The sequence below is a fragment of the Vicugna pacos genome, chromosome 14, assembly GCF_048564905.1.
Source record: "Vicugna pacos chromosome 14, VicPac4, whole genome shotgun sequence".
Classification (NCBI taxonomy): Eukaryota; Metazoa; Chordata; class Mammalia; order Artiodactyla; family Camelidae; genus Vicugna; species Vicugna pacos.
Window position 1 is genome coordinate 44,304,883 of NC_133000.1, and position 18,586 is coordinate 44,323,468.

General features: G+C 35.4%; 1 long non-coding RNA gene and 1 pseudogene across 2 annotated transcripts in view; both read left to right on the forward strand.

Annotated features, from left to right (window-relative positions):
- LOC140701151 (uncharacterized) overlaps nucleotides 1-12,839 on the forward strand; it is a 34,107-nt gene extending 21,268 nt beyond the window's left edge. Inside the window, exon 4 of the long non-coding RNA XR_012080054.1 lies at nucleotides 12,662-12,839. This is a non-coding gene — a long non-coding RNA (uncharacterized lncRNA). The remainder of the gene's footprint in view (nucleotides 1-12,661) is intronic.
- A 104-nt stretch (nucleotides 12,840-12,943) lies between these two features.
- On the forward strand, nucleotides 12,944-13,409 carry LOC102528894 (non-histone chromosomal protein HMG-17 pseudogene; annotated as a pseudogene). The gene has a single exon (XR_012080161.1). The product of XR_012080161.1 is annotated as a non-histone chromosomal protein HMG-17 pseudogene (transcript).
- The last annotated feature ends 5,177 nt before the right edge of the window (nucleotides 13,410-18,586 follow it).

The window sequence follows — 18,586 nt, forward strand, 5'->3', positions numbered from 1 at the left end:
TCTCATAGCTATTGTTAATCTGTTTATCTTATTATTACTGGTGACATTTTCTTAGATCTCTTATCTGGTATGGTATCCTAATTTCAGAACTGTTTTCTTTTTTTGTGAAATATTCTCTAATGAAGAAACACTGAAGTCAGGGGACTTGATTTTAAATTCTAACTGTGATCTGGAGAGAAATCATATAGGCTTGGGACTCAGTTTCTTCATCTGTTGAATTCAAGATTGAATTGGAAGATCCCCAAGGCCCCTTCCAACCCAACTGAATAGTTTTAGAATGTTAGGGTATAGTAGAGAATGAGAGAGCTACATGACAAATCAGGGCAAACACTGAGCAGACATCAAAAAGAGAATGAAACATAAATAACCAGCAGGACACTTCAGTGATAGCCTTACCACTTCTAAGTCATCTAATAATATCTTGTGCTTTATCATTCTGGATTACACTGTGGTCTAGGATATTGCAATACTCAAGGCAGGTCACCACCGTCAGTCCCAGCCACAGTAATAGCATTACATAACACCTTTCATCTCTGGCTCTCAAATCACTTGGTAAACATCAATTAAACCGCCAAACTTTCCTATGCTAGTATTACTGTGCCCATTTAACAGATGCCATATTCTTTTTTAAACCACAAATCAAAGCTTTCTCATTTTCAATCAGTAGACTTCCTCAAGTTAATAATGAATATGCTAGCAGAGACCTGGGCTGGAATTCAGGGAATGCGAATTTCTATATGTGGTACTGCTGTGCGGTGGTTTTATGGAACTGCGTGTGGTGTCTGTGAATGTGTGTGGGTGTACAGAGAGTGGGTGAGTATGTATGATTATAAGTGTATGTTGCCTGTGGGAAAAACTAATGCATATGAGTGTGTGCCTGCATAAGTATAAAGGTGTGTGTTCTGTAGACACCTGGTTTTTATTTTCCTTCTGATTAAAAAAAAACCTTTAGCTGCACTGCACACTTCTGGCAGTCCCTTCACCATCCTTCATGTTCTTTTCTGGTATCCCTCTCATTTCTCTGCCATTTCTTCTTCCTCTGCCAATCCATGGTCAGAGATCTGCCCTCCAGCTTTTATTCTCACCCAATATACTCCCTCTGGTCCTTTCATGCTCTTGACCATGGATTCATTGACTCCCTGTGTGCTGATAGTACCCACATCTATTCCTACAGTTGACTCTCTCCACTGGCCACACATCTCTCTCGACTTGGATATCCCCCCATTATCTTAAACTCTCTCTCCCCTGCACCCTAAACCTCTTTTTCTTCTCACTCGTCTTAGTAAAGATTACCATCTAGATGCCCAACACAGAAATCCAGAACACATCCTTCATTTCTTCCTTTACCTCACCTTCTATACTCAAACACCTAGTAAGTCCTGCTTGCTCAGTAAGATCCTGTTTCCAGTGTCTTCACTTGCTTGATTCCTCCTAATACTCTTGCCATATCTTGCCCTATTGAAATAACCACCATTGTCTGCTGCCTAAATGATGACACAGGACTTTGAAAAATTCTCTGGTCTTGATGTTGAGGTGACATTCAGAAGACAATAACCTGATTGTGCTTACCCTTCATAAAGCCCTTCAATGCCCTCACTGCATTACTATTAGAATCAAGTCCAATCCTGGCCATGATTTTCAAGGACCTGCATGACTTGACTCCTGACAACCATATCGTGATCATTACTTGCAATGTCTCCTTTCAAATTCTACCAACCATATTGATGTTGAATCTCTGTCTCCCTTTATATATATATATATATATTTACACACACATATATATATTTACATTTCACTCTAATTCTTCTACACCTCCCATCTATTCTTTGCTTAGTGAATTCCTGCCTTTTCTTTAAGGATCAGATCAGCAGTCACGTTCTCTAACAAAATCTGCCCTGTTTTTCAAGGCAGCCAACTATGGCTTTCAGAACTCACTGTGGACCACTTATCACACAGCATCATTATTATTTCTGTTTGTGTGATTTTCCCCCCTATATTCTAAGTTTGGGGAAGGCAGAAATCGTGTCTATTTTTGGAACACTGTATTCCAGGGCTGGCAGTGTTCCCGACACATGATAGATGCTTTGTAAATATTTATTGGATGGTTGACTAACTGAATCAGTGACCACACCGAGCTTGTATAAGTAAGTTGGTGAGGTCACTGTTTCATATGAAGCTTGTGGGAGTAAGGAAGAGCTAAGGAAAATGGGCCAGACCAATGTTGCTCTAAACAAACCGTATCATTCTAAATAATCCAAGAGCACTAGGTCACTCAGTCTAAACAGTGTATTTTAGTAGACAAATATTTAGTATGTCCTTAAATCTCCCACTCCATGCCAGGTGTGACTGTCATGAGGCTGATTTCATGTGTGGTTTATGAAAATAATCTTAGATTGGCAGTCGTGATCATCAGCACACCCCAGCAGGCGAACTCCCCTACCTGGTCCTGTGTATCTCTCCAAAAATGGTGAGGAATCCCTGGAACTGTCCACGTACAGGTGCAAACACGGATATTCCTAGCCAAACAAGCTTACTCAAGTTTCTTGAAGCTGGCACACGCCTATTCCTGGGATCTGACTTTTTGAGGACTGACTGGGCCACTTTTAGGTCAGAAGATTTACCAGACGGCAAATATTTGAGGGAGGTGAGGACTGAGTATTGATGCAAGGTCTGGGGCTTCCAAATTCATGGTGAGGCAACTCATGGAGCTGGTGGAGTGGGAAGAGAAGGGCAGGTAATCAGGGAAATAAATCAGCCGTGGATCTCCTAGGGCTCTGAGAAGTCTATTCAATTTGCATCTGGCATCCAGGTTGTTAGGAAGTATATTTGTCAAGGTAGAAAGGTATATTTTATTTCATAGTTTGTCAACCTCTTTGTAGCCTTTAACAATTTAAACATGTTGTGTGGACCTTCAGTTATACTCTTGTCTGGGCCCACCATTGTTGGGGGCTGGCTTGCTATTCAAAAACAGTTCTTTTCTAGAAGATTTTTGGTCTTTGTACAATAGTGTGAAACTAGTTATTAAAGGGTCCCTTACTTTCTTGACAACTGTCAGTAATATTTTGTACCAAGAGTAAAATATATTTCAGTTACACCTCAACTCAAATTATGGTTTTTGTCATAACACAGAAACCCAGTATTTATAGGCTTTATCTGTATTTTGACCTAATGATATTAAAGAGCTTTAGCAAGTTCCCTGATGCCAATTATTATGGTAGGGAAGAGACTGAAGATAATTTGCATCATATCTTGCTTTTGTTTGTTAGTTTGGCACCACTTCTTTTATAGGATTACAATTGCCATGTTTCAGCAGTTTCTCATTATTTCAAAATTCCCTTCTTGGTAAAAGGAAGCCAGAGTTTCTATTTCTTTGTGTGATAAAGTTTTATTTTGGTACAAGCACGTCATGTATATCAAATAATAAACATTTTTAGAATTTGCTGGGCACTGAGTAAGAACTGTGTAAATATTAACTCATTTAGGTTTTACAACACTTTGAGATAGATAGTATCACTATTCCCATTGTACGGATGAGAAGACATGGGCAAAAAGCTGCAAAGCAACTGGCCCAAATTTACCTCCATGTAGCTATAAATAGCCAAGCAAGGACTCAAGTGCAGAGAGTCTAATCTAGTGACAGGGCTCCCGCAAGAGTGTTTACTTGCTTCATTATTTTTTTCTGTCAGTTTTTTTGAAAGTTTACTTCTTAAGGACATAAATCGTTGGCTTTTATTTAAAGGCTAGGAGCATAAAAATAGAATTTTAATAATTAACAATCATTAAAGGAGCAATTATAGACTCTGCCTTGACAACTTAAAAGAGCTTAAGTTTTGCATTGCATATTTTTGATTTTTGAAAACTTTTCATATACTATATTTGACTTTGTATAAATATTATACTCTATATCTAAGAAGCAATATATTTCGATCAAAAAAGAGGACCTGCTACCATGTTGTTTTCATTTTTTTTAGGAAAACCAGATGAGTTACATCGGAAAGAATTCATGATAATAATACATCCATACTTAGAGGTTTCCTTTTTCACGCTCTCAGGGAGACATGATGAATTTAGATATTTACAAAGGGCAGCAGTCACCAACATAGGCAACTGAGGTTCCTATCTGCAACACGAATGAATTAATGTCAGCGCCCTTGAAAAAATGAGTCTATTTAGCTAAAGGAAACAAATCTGAATGGGTCAAGTGGTACGATGGTGCTTTATTCCACAATATGTGTGCACATTTCTTTAGAAACTGGAGTAGCTCATGTTTATTCTCAACAAGACAACCACACGTGCTGTGAAGGGAGTTGTGCAATTTCCATTAGCTCTCTACATAACAATAATTACCTCACATTCCTATAAAGATTGAGAATCTTGTTATACAATTTTTTAATATAATTGATTCCAAAGAAATAATCTGTGAGGGTATGTAACAGTCACCTACTTGATAACGTAAAAAAATCTATTTCACATTATGTGACCTTATTTTGCAAGCCAATCACTAAGGAAAATATGTTAGGCATTTCCAATACAACATAACTAGAATGTCATAATCTATAGAGTAAGAACTGGTCTGAATGTTAAGAAGGTTTCCATATTTTCTTCCAGTACAAACACAGAAGAATATTATTTGGCCTAGATCAGTTCCTTTTATATAAATTAGACTGGAAAATTGCATCAGCTCTATTTAGAAATATCCACAAGAGAGATACTCTGATTATTGAGGTCACTGCTGTGACTACAGTAGTGACTTAAAAACCAGTTTCACAGTTAGGAAGTTTATTATGGAAAGTAATTAAACTTAGCGAAATTTAGGAGAAATTAGAGATAAAAGCTAAAAATCTTTTGTGTTTCTAAAATCAGTAACTAAAAGATAAAAAGCAAAGTATGTATATTTTCATTATAAAGGATCTTTCATCAGTATGAGTTTTAGATTTACATCACTTTCCTCATTAAAAAGGGGACTCATTTATTTTCAGTGCTTGAAAAGGTATATGATTACCTATTCCTACTTAGGAAGGATAGAACAGAGTTAATTTAAATACAGGTGGTACAAGTTATACATGTACACACTTCTTCCTATATATATAACTGTATATATTTGTATATAGACACACACAATATATATATTTTTATATATATACACAATATATACTCTATATGTATATAGTATATATGTATATGTGTGTGTGTGCATATACACATACAATACAAATTCCTGAGACCCCCCCCCAACTATTTTCAGCTTTAATTAGGATGCTAAGAGATGATTTTTATAAAAAGATATTTTACAACAATCGTTCCCAGACATTTGTATTTAGTCAAGTACTATCCCTCCTTTCTCTCCCTTCCCAAAATACACACACACACACACACACACACACAAACACACCCGTGGACTAACAATAGGTTGCCATCTTTTAGTTTTGCCACCTAAATCCACTAAAAATGAAACAAGACACAAACATTAAATATTCTATTACACTCTCATTGCCATTTCATTGGTGGTCAAAAGGCACTGACTGAACATGAATAAGAAGGACATAATCTAAGAATATTGGATCATTCTTAACTAAAAAAGAACAACTGATAAGTTTACACTATTTTTGACCAGGAAGCACAACATTTTCTTTCCGTTCTTCTCTTGCTTCATGAATTGGAGAATAGTGTTCAATTCCCTACTCTAAGCAAAAATGCCTTTATTCCTCCTCCTCTCTTCCTCTCACTCATTTATTTATTTATTCATTCATTTGATTTATAAATATACTATCTCTTAGGTGACAGGCTCTTTTGTAGAAATCAGGGGTCCACAATGAATGAGAGAAAATTCCTGCCTCATGCAGTTTAGTCTTAGTGAGATCAGTTAGAAAATCATGTTGGTTGTCCCACCATTACATGTGTTTCCAATATGTCTAGTTGTGTGTTTCTACTGCACCACCAACTCCTGTCTAGTTTATAGCAGTCTTCTCCTAAGTTGTCTCCAGGATTCTATTTTGTGGGCTCACCCTGGCCGAAGTCTGCTTTTCTCAGGGTAGCCAGAGAGATACCATATGATATATACATATCGTCAAGGATTGCTAATTATATGTAACTTTTGCATCCTGCTACACCATCAAAGGCACATAGGCCAGCTCCTACCTTTTCTAACATCTCATTCTCTAAAATTCAACCACACAGACTCCCTTTCTGTTATTCTTACATTCCGTACTTACTATGATTTTAGGGACTTTCCTATAGCTGTTCCCTTGCCTTTTCCCCAGGTCTGTAGGAAACAAAATATTCCTACTAAAATGTTCCAGGAAAATAATTATCTCACATAAAAATAAGTAAACAGAAGGGATGTGTTTTGAACTGCTTATTTCAGTTTCTCATCAGGGGTACTCTTGGAACTTAGATTCTAGTGGGGAGAGAAAGAAAAGAAGGACAACACATATGTAAAATACATATAATACAAAATAGTGGTAGTCTTATGGAGAAAAATGAACCAAGAAAGCGGTACAGGATGGAGGTGTATGTTCACCTTGACATAGTGACATGGTAATTGCTCAAAAAATATTAGTATCGTTATTAGTGTTTTCTGTTATTGTACTGAATGGAGATTGGAAAGATGTCAGATTCAAATTTCTTATCTCTTAAGCAGTGATGTCACTTTATAAGTATTATAATGGAGAGTTGTGATTAAGTTGGGACTAAGAAGGTACATATTATATTGGGGGAATCAGTCTTACTCCTCTACCACGTTATTCAACAGTGTGAAGAAGTTGCCCAAGGTAATGAACATTTCATTCCACTTTCATCCTTCCCAACCACATTTCTTATTCTTCTACTTTATTTCCTGTTCTCTAGTAATTGTCATCATTGGGTAATATTCAAAAATAAAGAAAATCTTTAAACTATGGGACAAAGATAAACTCAAATTGGAGTTAGCCCTAAAGGAATTTGCTTTTTGACAAATAGAAATTCATTATCAAAAGTGAATCAGCTTACCAAATAAAGGATAAACATTAAAATGAGATAATGTTACTGAAGAATTAGGCAGGACAATGTTTTCTCTCCCAGCATGGCAAAAAGATCTTTAGTATAAAAGTTGTTTGCCCGTAACTTTTCAAGAACCTATCAACCATAAACTATTACGTTGCGTCAACTATTAACTGATATAAACTTTTATAGACTCTTTCATAGAGTAGAGTTGACTTGAATCTCATGTCTAGTCATGAAGTCAGTGCCTATTAGCTATATTTGTATTTGATATTACATAATATGCATCAATTGTTAGTTTTTTCCCATGTTTCTAAAATAACATGGCCAGCTGTTATTAAATCAAAGATTTTAATTTCTCAAAATAATTTTCCCAGTTGACACAACATTGTAAACTGACTATACATCAATAAACTATATATATATGTAGATATAGATATACAAAAACAAATAACAATAATTTCCCCCTCTAACTCAAACCCACAGACACATTTTCAATAATTCCCTCACTTCTGCTTGACACATGTTCCTGGTAATCACCTAAGTCATTTAAAAAACATGAATAAATGTTAACATTATTTTACTATGTAGTTGCAGTGGTTTTATTTTTATATTTGCAATATTTAAATTTTTTTTTAAATTTCTAGGCCTTGGAACTATTCAGTAGCAATAAACCCTTCATTTGTCCTTTTAAAAACTTGTCTAGAAATAACTTTAAAAATCCAACATGATATGATCATTTAAAAACAGGAATAAAAAATGTGAGATTTCTTGCATTCTTATAATTCCATTTTCCTTTCAAATAGTAAAACTCCTCTTTCCTACCCTTACTACTATACCTTACAGTAACACTAATTTTAAAATGTGTGGTTTTGTTTAGATTTATAGTAAGCAGTACCAATGAGAATGATAGAAAATTCTACCCGCTTAGTCTTGGACATACCTCGTAATCTGTACAGTGTTTGATATTTTCCTTTTAGATAATGTATTTTCTTCTTGTCCTCCCTTTCTGCAAATATGCACTGAAAGAAACTTTAAATTTTTTGAATAGCTCCATTTTTTCCTTTTGTTCTTTCAAATGCTGCTTTCACTACCTGTCTCCCCAGCTTCCTTTCCCATGCCACATTTTAAAGTTCCGGTTGGCTTGCTTACCAACAATAATAAGAAAGAGGGATGTTTTAGATTATGGTTTGCATTGAGAGGATATCCCTGGATCATTGCACATTGGATTTAATATGAAAATTGTATTTGGAGTCATTTGATTTGCAGAAATAACAAGCCTAAATGCTTCAGTTTCTAATGGTAATTAGTTTTCAACCCAGACAGTCTGGATAACTATATATTTACTGCCTTGTAAAGAACTATCATAACAAGCCCTTAAGCATTATTTGAAAATTAATAAACTAAAGTAGGAGGAAACCCTTTACTTTCCCATAGCAGCATGAACTGAGTTATATTATTTTATTGTGAAGTTTTGCTTTTCAATTATAGGTTTACTAAATTAAGAGGCTTGAAAAGCATAAAAAACAATTATTAGTTTCTGAATACTGTAGATGACTAATGCAGTGAGCCCCTTTACTGTATGGAAACAGGTTTTTTTTTTTGAGAAAATTATTTCTTTGAATCACCTGACAATAAGCCTTGATTCAAAAATAAGTTTTATTTATATTATGTTAATAGAATGCATACATATTTAAGTGGGTTTTCCAAATTAGGTAAAAAAATAAATCTTACACAAGAATCTTACTCTTAATCTCTTTTCATGTTTATATTTTCCTTATCAAAAATTGAAACTTACCAGTAGAGAAACTTAACTGTTAAATATCTGCAAGTATGCAAGAGATTCAGAAGTCTGGATTTGAGCTAAATAGCAATTGCCATTGATGACTGTGTTAGTTTTAAAAGATAAAATTATGTCTAAATTGGGTTAATTACTTAGAAGAGAGTGTGGAAGACAAAAATTACTTAATCTAATTCTCACAATCTTGGAGTGAGGATGAAAAGTCAGTGTTAACACCGCCCAGCAGAAAAGAGACGTGTGGCTCAGACCCAGCACTGTGACCCTGGATCGGCCAGAATGTAAGCTTTTTAGAGGTCTGAGGTCTGACTCTATGTGAATGTTGTGTGCGTGCACGGGTGCGTGTGTGTGTGTAAATATGAGTGTTACAGCCAGAAGAAAGAGCAAAGATTATGCTCTGCAGAGACTCATTGGGAAGGGTGAAGTGCGGAAGAACTTGTTCTTTCTTCTATTTTTTGCCCTCCTATCCCAACTTCAAATCCACATATTTATTCTGTTGATCTTTATGGCCCAATGGTGAAGAGCAAGATATTGCTACAGACAGCCAGGATTCAGGTTCTGGCTTCAAAACTTACCAGCTGTGTGATAATGATCAAGTCCCTTAACCTCTCTGTGACTTGGTTTCCTCACTGACAAAATGAAGATAATCTCCCAGGATTGTTGAAAGAATTAAATGAGTTATTGGGCATGAGATTCTTAGGACATAGCCCAAAACACACAAATTAGGATAACAGGGTCTCTGCACATGACACTGATTTTAAAGATGAAATTCTCATTCTAACAGAACGTATTTGTACTCTTTGGACTACTTTTAAAATATGTAGTTTCCGAAGTCATGAAAAAACGAGAAGGGAATAAGTTAAAAAAAAAAAAAGAGTTGAAAAAGAAAAAGAGACGGAAGATGTGAATTGTTGAGTAGAATGTCTCTAAGCATTAAATTGAGTACTTTTAATTTTCAAAGCAGTGTCCCTGAGTTGCTAAGGGAGGAATGAGACCCAGGTATACGTTGGCATTTTAATAGGAAAAGTTGCTAAGGGAATGAAATGAGGTCAATCAATTGATCAATTAATTCAAAACACAGAAGAATCATAAAAGAGTTAGCTTGATCCTCAGTGAACAATCATAGTGAAAGATAAACTCACCATTTCAGAACAATGAAGAATTCTGTGTGCTCCTCTATACTCCTGGTCATCTTCAACACCCTTAACATAATTGCTCAGTTAGTGCCTGTTAAGTGAATGGAATGAATGAATGAATGAATATACCCAAGACAATCAGAACTGGGAAGAGAGGTAAAAAAATTGATGGCGAGAACAGTAAATTTGATCCCCAGGCGTACTATGTTTGGCCTTCATGGTCTTTAAAAAGTAGAATTAGAAACATTTAAAATATAGGAAAACATAGTAAGTAATCTTATGGTTACTGAAGGGGAAGGGGATGGGAAGGGATAGATTTAGAAGTTTGAGATTTACAAATGTTAGCTACTATAAATAAAATAGATTAAAAAAACAAATTTCTTCTGTATGGCACAGGGAACTATATTCAATATCTTGTAATAACCTTTAATGAAAAGAATATGAAAACGAATATATGTATGCATATGCATATATATGCATGACGGGGACATTGTGATGTACACTAGAAATTGGCACATTATAACTGACCATACTTTAATTATATATATGTATGTATATATATATATATATATATATATATATATATATATATATATATATATATATATATATATATTTGGGACTTCGCATAAAAGAAAAACTAGATTTCTGGCTTCTCTTTAAAAATTAGCAGCTCTGATACCAGTAAGCCTTTATTCTTGCTGGGCTACAGGTTCCTGGATCCATACAGTTGCTATTCCCCCAAAATAAGCAGCATGTGGTACACGCAGCCCTGACTGCCTAACTCGTTTCTATCAGCTGCCAGGTCCTTCTCAGACTGTGAGTTTACTTCCAGTTTTTATTCTCTAAACTAGAATGGCAGAGATTTGTACCACACTTTGGTTCCCTTACAAGATTTTCTCATAGCTTAAAACAAGTTGGATGGAGCCCTAAAACTATCCAGGGTTTTGTCTCTCTTTAATGAAAGGATGAGGACCCTTGAGTTAGTAACAGGGGTTCTCAGGCTAGGTTCTGTTGGAATTTTGGGTTGGAAGGTGTTTGTTGTGGGGGTTGTCCTGTGCTTTGTTGAACATAGAGTAGCCTCTGTGGCCTCCATCAACTAAATACTCTCCCCTCTAGAGTGACGACTAAGATGCCTTCAGGTATCCGCAAATATAGCCCAGGGATGAGGTGGAAGGTGGGGGAACCACTGAGTTAGGTATCAAACCTGAGTAGAACAGATACATAAACTCAAAGGTGGTGCCGGATTTACATCAGAGAGGTATTGGTTAACTTGCAGATTGGAATTGGCTATAACTTTGTCACTATACCCAGGTTCCAGATTTAGTTTCTGGCAACAGATCACTGATTTTACTATATTATTTCAAACTTTAGTTACTGAAGCTTGAGTGGAATGATAATGCTAGGATTCTCTAAAACCATTGATTTTTCTTCTTTTAATTAAAATGTTGTCTATTATAATGTGTCAATTTCTGGTGTACAGCATAATGTCCCAGTCATGCATATACATACATATATTTGTTTTCATAATATTTTTCTTTAAAGGTTATTACAAGATATTAAATATGGTTCCTGTGCTATACATAAGAAATTTGTTTTTATCTATTTTTATGTATATTAGTTAATATTTTCAAATCTCAAACTTCCAAACTTATCCCTTCCCACCCCCTCCCCCCCGTAACCGTGAGATTGTGTGAGATTGTTTACTATGTCTGCGAGTCTGTTTCTGTAAAACCGCTGATTTTTGATGGAGCCTCTATGGACAAGGAAGGAAAGTAAACAAAGTGATGTTATAAAATGCAACTTTCTGCACATAGTGGTATCTGGATAGCAGTCGTATGCTATTACTTCATCCTGTTTTCTACTCACATGTTGTTCCTGATGAATTATTTTTTAAGTATGACTAAATTATTCATGACACAGGATCACCATTATATATGCAACTGAGGTTTACCACTAACATTCCAATATGGATTTTCCTTTTGACTAGGGGACTTCAATAAAGCTTCTAAGAATAGAAATATATGCCTAGAATTAAGTAATTCTTGTGGGGCACACCATAACGGTGGGGGAGCTGTACAAAGTGATTAAACCTTTAAATCTTAAGGGAATTTTTAATAACAGTAAATTGGATAAAACATTATTTATCATAGTTACATATACAGTTAAATTTTATGTACACCTCTCAGCTAGAATATCTCAAAACATTCAAGCAGATTAAGCTGCCAGACCATAACAAATTTCTCCCACAAGTTATCTGCCTCATGTATTTCATTTAAATAAAAATTAGGCAATACTAGACAACAATAAAAGTACAAAGCATAAAATTGTACATCATGTAAATTTTATTCTCAAAGAATCAGAAGAATAAATTCCATACCAGAAACCTCTCAGTAATTTTAATCTCTCCTTACTTTTCTTACACTCTCTACATCCCTTTTTTCTGTCAATGAAGGATATCTTCTATCGTCTGTACTCTGATGCCTTATCCAGTGTCAATTTAAATGACTCGAGTGATGACTTCAAGTACAGTACAATCCTTCCTTTGGGAAGCTACTCCTTTGACTAATACTAAGTGGGTAACTATTGGTATGTTAAGTAACTGCTTCACTCAGCATGGGCTATTTATATACAATGTACCCTTCATCCATGAATTGACATATGAGAAACAGCCCATGATGAAATTTGGGAGTTTTTTGACATACTAGGTTTTGGTGCCTACATTAAAATGTATGCTTTTCTTTTCTAGCTATGTTTCTTTTAGCACTGAAAGTTGACCACAACTTTACTATTTTGATGTACTGTTTATCAAGTCAAAATGAGAAAAAGAAAAAAAAAACTTCTCTCTAAATATATATTTTAACAAGGAGGCCCAGGTTTCTCTTTGGAAGGCTAGCTACACCAATGAAGAGCAACATTATCATTGATTTTTTTATTTTTAAGAGTTGGAAAAGCGAGTAATCATCATGGAAGCCAGAGAAGGGACAAAAAATTTGGGCAGAAATTATAAAAAGTTTGTTCTTAAAAGTGATTGTTGGAGCAGTGTGAAGAAGAGGCGAGAGTGACCCCTGAACCGACCAAAGCCCGCGCGCCACTGCATCCCTGTGACCAGTGTCTACGTCCCACCGCCGTCATCACCGTGCCCAAGAGAAAGGCTGAAGGGGATGCTAAAGTAGATAAAGCCAAGGTGAAGGATGAACCACAGAGAAGATCGGCAAGGTTATCTGCTAAAACTGCTCCTCCAAAGCCAGAGCCCAAGCCTAAAAAGGCCCCTGCAAAGAAGGGAGAGAAGGTACCCAAAGGGAAAAAGGGGAAAGCTGATGCTGACAAGGATGGGAATAATCCTGCAGAAAATGGAGATGCCAAAACAGACCAGGCACAGAAAGCTGAAGGTGCTGGAGATGCCAAGTGAAGTGTGCATTTTTGATAACTGTGTACTTCTGGTGACTGTACAGTTTGAAATACTATTTTTTATCAAGTTTTATAAAAATGCAGAATTTTGTTCTACTTTTTTTTTTTTAAGCTATGTTGTTGACACACAGAACACTTTATTGTTATTTTTTGGAGAAGGGCATTTGTCGCTAATAGAATGTCTCCAAAGCTGGATCGCTGGGGGAAAAACAGCTCTCCTGTCTAGTTTTGAGAGACTTCCTCTTGGTTCCCAGGAAGGAAGGATTCCTTGATGTTGACACACATTAGCCATCTTGGCACATACGCCTTATTGTGTGGAAAAACTAAAATTAGTTTTTATGTCCTCTTCTCCCTCTCCTTCAGCATAGACTTGACTCCCTTAAACCCAGAGACCTGTTGGGACTGGACACCAAAAATTGGTTACCAGTAATGTCGGGCAATCTGGACTTATAGTGTCACCATTGAGATGGCATCCTTCAAAAAAGCAGCAGTTCCTTTTTTAGATTGTGGATCTTCAGATTGATAATTCTGCCATTTTCATTTCATTTCCTGAAAGTCAGGGTCGGCTTGTGAAAAGTTGTTAAACAACATGCTAAATGTGAAATGTCAACCCGCACTCTAAACTTTCCCTGTTCAGAGCATCACATGAAGACTTCATTGGGTTTTATAGTGGCTTTCTGATTTTGGTAGTCCATTGAAAAAGGGAGTTTGAAAGTTGTTGTATACTGTTAATGATTGTCTGCCCATGTCCTGCCTGAAATACCATGTTTATGAAAAGTATCTTTAATAAAGCTGGATACAGTTAAAAAATAAAGTGATTGTTTCCTCTGCCTAAGCATATCAATAGGTAGATCCTAAGACCTACCTTCACTTCAAAAACCAGCAGAAAAGAGGAAAGAGGTTTAATATTGAAAGCTGATAATGATTTTGATCAATAACCTCAACACCTCCTCAGACCTTCAATCAATCAAGTCAATTCTTCCAGTAGTTTCCCCACAAATCACAGGCCTTGCTTATTCTACTTTAGAAACAAGCTTTCTTTTTTTGTTAATTGATGTACAGTCAGTTACAATGTGTCAATTTCTCATGTACAGCATAATGTCCCAGTCATGCATATACATACATATATTTGTTTTCATATTCTTTTTCTTTGAAGGTTATTACAAGATATTGAATATAGTTCCCTGTGCTATACAGAAGAAATTTGTTTTTTAATCTATTTTTATATATAGTGGCTAACATTTGCAAATCTGAAACTCCAGAATTTATCCCTTTCCAGCCTCTCTCTGCCAGTAACCATAAGATTGTTTACTATGTCTGGAGTCTGTTTCTGTTTTGCAGATGAGTTCATTAGTGTCCTCTCTTTTCCTTTTTTTTTAGGTTCCATATATGAATGATATCATATGGTATTTTTCATTCTCTTTCTGGTTTAGAATGACGATCTCTAGGTCCATCCATGTTGCTGCACTATTTTATTATTTTTTATGGCTGAGTAATATTCTATTGTATTCTTTTAGGCTTTCTCTTAGAAAGTCTTAACTAGAAATCAATTCCAAATCTTGGTGAGCCCTGCTGTGACAATGAATGCAGAACTACCCAGACAGCCTCAATATTTTTTTGTTTACAAATATGAAACTCAGCATATAACATGCATTTTCATAACTACTTTATATTTAACTCTAAACATTAGATTTATTGATACAAGTCATTCTGATGCATTGTAATATGGCTTATTTTTAAAAACAAAGCGCTCAAGAGGGAGTTCATTGTCTTTAATAAAAATTACTGTAGAAAAAAAACAACTAAGGTATTTTTCTAAAGGACCAAATTATTAAATCTCAATGTCATCTTAATTTCAAATTTTTGTTGCTACATATATGCCCTTAGATGCTTAAAATTGTGCAACCAGTCTCTGCACTAGACTAGAGAAGGCCATGCCAAGTGATAAAAGTAGCGTCTGCTTAAACCAGGGGAAGGTGGGGAGGATTCTGGATCTGAGAAGAGAGACCAACCTGAAATCAAGCTCCTAAAGATGTGAGGAGATGGTCTGGCAGGCTCCACATTGGGTAGCAGGGGTCTCAGTCTGGACTGTGGAGAGAAGACTAACAATAAGAAGAAGAAGCCACTGAGGGACCACCTGCCCATTGGAGCTGAGAGCATGATGACTATCTTTACATTTGCCTCAATAACTAACATCAGATCAAACCACTGAAGAACCCCTTCGACAACCAGTCTCACATCTCAGCTCCAACCACCTTTAATTCAACTTTGACTAAGATCAATTTAAGCAGCCCTTCTATATGAGGAAAGTAGCACCATACAAATGCAATTTCTGGAAGAAAGGTCAAGGATCTGTCAGTCCACTTCATTACAGACCCAGCCTGGGAAGGAAAATGGTGTGTTAGCAAACGAACTTACACATAATTACACTGGACACTTTTATGCCACCATCAGGCCTTTTGTAAGGCTTTATAAACTGATCTTAATTTTGTTATACTGACCCCTAAAGGCACTTCCTATTGTAAAATAGTCTATTAAGAACTGGTCTATATTTTGGAAAGCAATAATATTAAGTTCATTATGGCTTTTTGCAATCCAGGCACTAATTTAGTTTGTGTAATCCTCTTAAGATTTTAATGGGTAAAAGCTATTTTAAGATTTTTGCAGTGAACTGTGTAGGCATGCTTAGAAAGGTATTTCTCTTTCAGACCTTTTAAAATATATATGAGATATTTAGGTTAAATTGATTCATGTTAAAAATGTAGCACCTCCAGTCAGAAAGCCTTAATAAGACAGACTTCTGTTTAAGGTAGTATTATTGCCCAATTTTGGTACCAAAATCTTAACTTTAAAAGCCAAGCATGGCCTATATGTTAAAAGTACATAATAACATTATTATTGTCATTACTATTATTATGAAAGCAAGTTATTTTCATTGTGGAAAAATAAGTAAAAACAAATAAAACCAAAGAAAAAAGGTTAAAATCATTATCCTTATAATGGAGCAGGGCTTAACATTTGGGAGAGCTAGAGGGCTGTGGGAAACAGAGACTCACTCTTAAAGGGCACACAGAAACTCTCACATGTTCTGGGGCCCAGGAAAGAAACAGTAATTTGAAAAAAGCCTGGGTCTGACGCACCTGCTGCTCTTGGAGAGCCCCCTAGAGAGGCAGAAGGCAACTGGAGCTCACCCTGGGAACATAGGCACCCACTCAGCCATTTTTGGGAGCTTGTTCTACCATGTGAACACTGGTGCTGGTGTGCACCATTTTAGAGTCCTCCCTCTAGTTATAAAACTGTCACTGGTTGTAGATGACATGACACTATACATAGAAAATCCAAAAGATGCCACCAGAAAACTATCAGAGCTCATCACTGAATTTGGTAAAGTTGCAGTATACAAAAATTGTTGAATTTCTATTCATTAACAACAAACTATCAGAAAGAGAAACTAAGAGAAGAAGCCCACTGACAATTGCATCAAAAAGAATAAAATACCTAGGAATAAATATAAGGAAGTAAAAGACCTGTATGCTGAAAACTATCAGAAAGTGTTGAAAGAAATTGAATGACACAAACAGATGGAAACTTACACTATGTTCACCGATTAGAAGAAGTAATAATATTAAAATCACCATACTACCAAAGTCAATCTACAGATTCAATGCATTTTTCACAGAACTAGGATAAATAATTCTCAAACTTGTATGGAAACACAGAGACCTTGAATAGACAAAACAATCTTGAGAAAGAAGAATAAAACTGGAGATACCATGCTCCCTGATTTTAAACTATATTATAAAGCTATATCAAAACAGTATGGTACTGGCACAAAAATGCCACATGGATCATTAGAACAGAACAGAGAGCCCAGGAATGAAACCACACTTATATGAGCAATTAATCTATGACAAAGAAGGCAAAAATATACAATGGGGAAAAGAGAGTAATGTTGGGAAAACTGGACAGCTATATGCAAAATAATCAAAGTGGACCCACCTCTTACACTACACACACATACAAATTCAAAATGGATTAAAGACTTAAATGTAAGACCTAAAACCATAAACCTTCCAGAAGAAAACAGGTAGTCCACTCTTTGACATCAGTTTTAGTAATATTTTTTGTATGTCTCTTCAGGCAAGGAAAAAAAGCAAAAATTAAAAAATGGAATGACAAGCTAAAAAGCTTTTGCACAGAGTAAAAAAAACTATCAAAAAATGAAAAGGCTATCTACTGAATAGGAGAAGATATTTGCAAATAATATATTGGATAAGGGACTAGTATTTAAAATATAGAAATAACTTATACAACTGTACATCAGAAAGAAAAACCTGATTATAAAATGGCAAAGGATCTGAATAGAAAGTTTTCCTAAGATGACATACAGTTGGCCAACAGACTCATGAAACTATGCTCATCATCACTAACCGTCAGTGAAATGTAAATCAAAATGAGAAATCACCTCACACCTGTCACAATGGCTATTATCATAAAGACAACAAATAACAAGTGTTGGTGAGGATGTGGAGAAAAGGGAACCCTAGTGCACTGTTGGTGGTCATGTAATTTGGTGAGACAAGTATGGAAAACAGTACAGAGATTCCTGAAAAAATTAAAAATAGAACTACCATATGATCCAGCAATTTCACTCCTGGATATTACTCAAAGAAAACAAAAAACACTAATTCAAAAAGATACATACACCACTATGTTTATTGCAGTATTATTTAGAACAGCCATGATATGGAAGAAAGCAACATGTCCATCAATAGATGAATGGATAAAAAAGATGTGGTATGTATATACAATGGAATATTATTCAGCCATAAAAAGAATGACATATTGCCATTTGTGGTAAGCCAGATGAACCTAGAGGGTATTATAGTAAGTGAAATAAGTCAGAGAATGACAAATACTGTATGATTTCACTTACATGTGGAATCTAAAAAACAAAACAAATAAACAAACATAACAAAAGCAGCAGAAAAGTGATGACAAAGATGATGTATAATTACTGTCTTTTTACTAATTTGTTCTGATATTTACTTCCTACTATTCTGTAACTATTAGATCAGAAAACAAAGCAAAAAAAAATCTTTCAGATGATTGTCTCCAACTCAAAGTAACCTAAAATTGATATCCTTTAGATTTATCAGTTCCTCAGCACTTATCATAGAATATATTATCCTAATTTGATAAATATGAATATCCAAATGCAGAATATTTTAATCTTCAAAAGTAGAAGGCAGGAATCCTCACT